Genomic DNA, 4276 nt, shown 5'->3' on the forward strand with positions numbered 1-4276 from the left:
GGAGGCAGAAATCCTCAATAAATAAATAAATAAATAAATAAGATGTTGAACATTTCTTTAAGTGTTTCTCTGCCATTTGAGTTTCGTCTTTTGAGATTTCTCTGTTTAGATATATACATCATTTTTATTGAAATATTTGTTTTCTAGATATCCAGGGGTTTTTATTTCTTTATATATTTTAGTTACTATCCCTCTATCAGAGATGTAGTTGGTAAAAATCTTTTCCATACTGTAGCCTGCCTCTTTATCCAAATGATAGTGTCTTATGCCACAAAGAAACTGCAGTATTGTGAGGTCCCATTAATTAATTGCTGATCATAGTATCTTTGCTACTGATGTTTGTTTGGGAAGTCTTTTCCTGTGTCAATGATTTTAAGAATATTCCCCCACTTTCTCTTCTGTCGAATTCAGTATGTCTGTCTGTATGTTAGGTCTTTGATCTATCTGGAGTTTTGTACAGGATGACAAGATGGATCTATCTGCATTCTTCTACATGGAAACATCCAGTTTGACCATCGCCATTTATTGGAGATACTGTCTTTTTCAGTGTGTATTTCTAGATTATTTATCAAAAATTGGATGTTGGTAGTTATGTAGACTCATTTCTGTGTTTTCAACTCAATTCTATTGATATACATGTCCTTTTTGTTCTAGTACCATGCTGTTTTTATTATTATAGTGTTGTTGTACAATTTGAAATAGGAATGGTAATATGCCCAGAAGTTCTTTCATTACTCAAGAGTGTTTTAGCTATCCTGAGATATTTTGTGTTTCTACATGAATCTGGCCTGTGAAGAATTGTGTTGGAATTTTGATGGGGATTGCATTAAATCTGCATATTCCTTTGTAAAATGGTCATTTTACTATATCAATTCTACCAATCTATGAGTATGGGAGGTCTTTCTATTTTATGATTTCTTCATCAATTTCTTTCTTCAATGTCTTAAAGTTTTTATTATACAAGTCTTTCATTTGCTTGGTTAGAGATATCCCAAGATATTTTATATATTTGAAGCTATTGTGGAAGGCTATTGTTGTTTCCTTGATTTATTTCTCATTTTATTTGCTACTTGAATAAAGCAAGACTATGGATTTTTGTCTGTTAATTTTGTAACTTAGCTGAAAGTGTTTACCAGCTACAGAAGTTTCCCAATGGGATTTTTTTCTCTTTTTTTTAATTGATTTTTATTGAGCTCTATATTTTTCTCTGCTCCCCTCCCTGCCTATCTCCTTCCCCCTTCAAACCTCCCCCAAGGTCCCCAAGCTCCCAATTTACTCAGGAGATCTTGTCTTCTTCTATAGTCCATGTAGATTAGATCTATATTAGTCTATCTTAGTGTCCTCATTGTTGTCTAAGTTCCCTGGGATTATTGTTTGTAGGCTGGTTTTCTTTTTTTATTGCTTTATAAATAACACCATTCAAAATTTCCACTTCCTCCCCTCCTCCCATTTCCCTCCCACTCCCCCACTCACCCTTCCCTAAGTCCCCCTCCAGTCCTAAGAGAGGGCAGGGTATCCTGCATGGTGGGAAGTACAAGATCCTCCCCACTCCATCCAGGCTTAGGAAGGTATGCATCCAAATAGACTAGGATCCCAAAAAGCCAGTACATGTAGTAGAGACAAATCCCAGTGCCATTGTCATTGGCTTCTAAGTCTGCCCCAATTGTCAGTCACATTCAGAGGATCCAGTTTGATGCCATGCTCTTTCAGTACCAGTCCAGCTGGCCTTGGTGAGCTCCCATTAGATCAGGCACACTGTCTCAGTGGGTGGACCAACCCCTCATGGTCCTGACTTCCTTGCTCATATTCTCCCTCTTTCTGCTCTTTAACTGGACCTTGGGAGCTCAGTCCAACGCTCCAATGTGGATCTCTGTCTCTATCTCCATCTGTCACCAGACGAAGGTTCTATGGTGATATTCAAGATAGTCATCAGTCTGACTACGAGACAAGGCCAGTTCAGGCACCCTCTCCTCCACTGCACAGGGTCCTAGTTGGGGTCATCCCCATGGACATCTGGGAAACCCTCTAGAGCCAAGCCTCTTGCCAACCCTAAAATGGCTCCCTTAATTATGATATCTTCTTCCCCGTGTCTACCCTTCCTCCATCTCAACCATCCTACTCCCCCAAGCTCTCCCCAACCCTCCCCTTCTCCCTTCTCTCTCCCCCTCTCCCCCTTCCCTTGCCACACCCCCACCCCATACACCCAACTTTTGCCTGGCGATCTTGTCTGCTTCCATTTTTCAGGAGGATCTATATATGTTTTTCTTTGGGTTCACCTTATTACTTAGCTTTTCTAGGATCATGGACTATAGGCTCAATGTCCTTTGTTTATAGCTAGAATCCACTAATGAGTGAGTACATACCACATTCGTATTTTTGGGTCTGTGTTATCTCACTCAGGATAGTGTTTTCTATTTTCATTCATTTGCATGCAAAATTCAAGATGTCATTGTTTTTTACCTCTGAGTAGTACTCTAATGTGTATATATCCCACACTTTCTTTATCCAAAGCTAGTATCTCCAGTGCCACCCCTGGCCAGGTCCATTTACTCAATGCCAGCCCCCAATGCCAGGCCCCATAAGTTCTAGACTTTTGACACCCATTGTTATAGGCGCACACACTGTAGAGTGTGGGCTCCCATACACTCCAGGTCCATATGCTCCAGGTTGTTGGTGCCCACGTACTCCAGGTTGGTGGCCATATGATTCATTACCGTGCCCATGTGCTCCAGACAGGCCCCTGTGCTGGTGGGCACCATGCAATCCATACTTAGGTTATGCACTTAAAGGCAGGGCCCATGTGCTCTACACTAGAGCCTACATACCCAATGGTTTGGCCCACTTGGTAAGTGGGTGCAACCATGCGGTCCAGGCCAAAACTCATGCTGGCACCCATGTGTTCCACACCAGAGCTAGCTTTGACCAAGCCATTGAGATGGAGCCGAACATCTTTAAAGGAAGCTTCACAGGTTTCTTTGGCTAAACTGGAGGTCATGCACCTGGAATAGACATGAAGGCCTGCCAGATATTTGTGAGAAATCTCCCATTTGATTATACAATAAAGACACTAAAGGACAAATTCAATGAATGTGGCCACATGTTGTATGCCGACATCAAGATGGAGAACGAAAAGATCAAGGGGTACCGTGTGGTTAAGTGGGAGTCTCCAGAGTGGCTGAGAAAGCCTGCCAGGTGATGAATGGCATGAAGCTGAGTGGCCAAGAGACTGGTGTTTGAATGGATAGAAATGCTTAAGCAGTTGTCTTTTTTAAACACCAATACCAGACCTCTAAATTTGTATTTTTTTGTTAAAAATTTTAATTTGTTGACCTGATGTACAAAGATACTTAAAATTTGGTTTGCTTTTTGGGGTAATCTGAATTAATATTTTAATGATTATGGTTTCATTTGACTGTTTACACTGAGATTGCAATGTGTACAATTTTTATAGTTGTGGCATCTTGCTGGCATTGAATATGACTTTGATAATAAATAAATTCGTGAAAGTGGAAAAATGGCTATCTTATCAAAAGCAGACTACAGATTCAATGCAATTGCCATCAAAATCCCAACACAATTCTTCACAGACCTTGAAAGAACAATACTCAACTTTATATGGAAAAACAGAACAACCAGAATAGCTAAAACAATCCTGTACAGTAAAGGAACTTCCAGAGGCATCACCATCCCTGACATCAAACTCTACTATAGAGCTATAGTAATGATAAAAAAAAAAACAGCTTGGTATTGGCATAAAAACAGACAGGTAGATTAATGAGATGGAATCAAAGGCCCTGATATTAACCCGCACACCTAGGAACAGCTGATTTTTGACAAGGCTAAAACAGTACAATGGAAAAATGAAAGCATCTTTTACAAATGGTGCTATCATAATTGGATATCAACATGTAGAAGATTGCAAATAGATCTGTATCTATTGCCATGCACAAAACTCAAGTTCAAATAGATCAAGGACCTCAACATAACTACAATTATATTGAACCTGATAGAAGAGAAAGTGGAAAGCAGCCTTGAATGCATTAGCACAGGGAACCACTTCTTAAATATAACCCCAGTAGCACAGACACTGAGAACAACAATCAATAAATGGGACCTCCTGAAACTTAAAAGCTTCTATAAGACAAAGGACACAGTCAACAAAACAAAATGGCAGCCTACAGAATGGGAAAAGATCTTCACCAACCACATGTCTGACAGAGGGCTGATCTCTAAAACGCATAAAGGGAGAGGGAGAGGGAGAGGGAGAGGGAGAGGG

This window comes from Microtus ochrogaster, chromosome 18, assembly GCF_000317375.1.
Source record: "Microtus ochrogaster isolate Prairie Vole_2 chromosome 18, MicOch1.0, whole genome shotgun sequence".
Lineage (NCBI taxonomy): Eukaryota > Metazoa > Chordata > Mammalia > Rodentia > Cricetidae > Microtus > Microtus ochrogaster.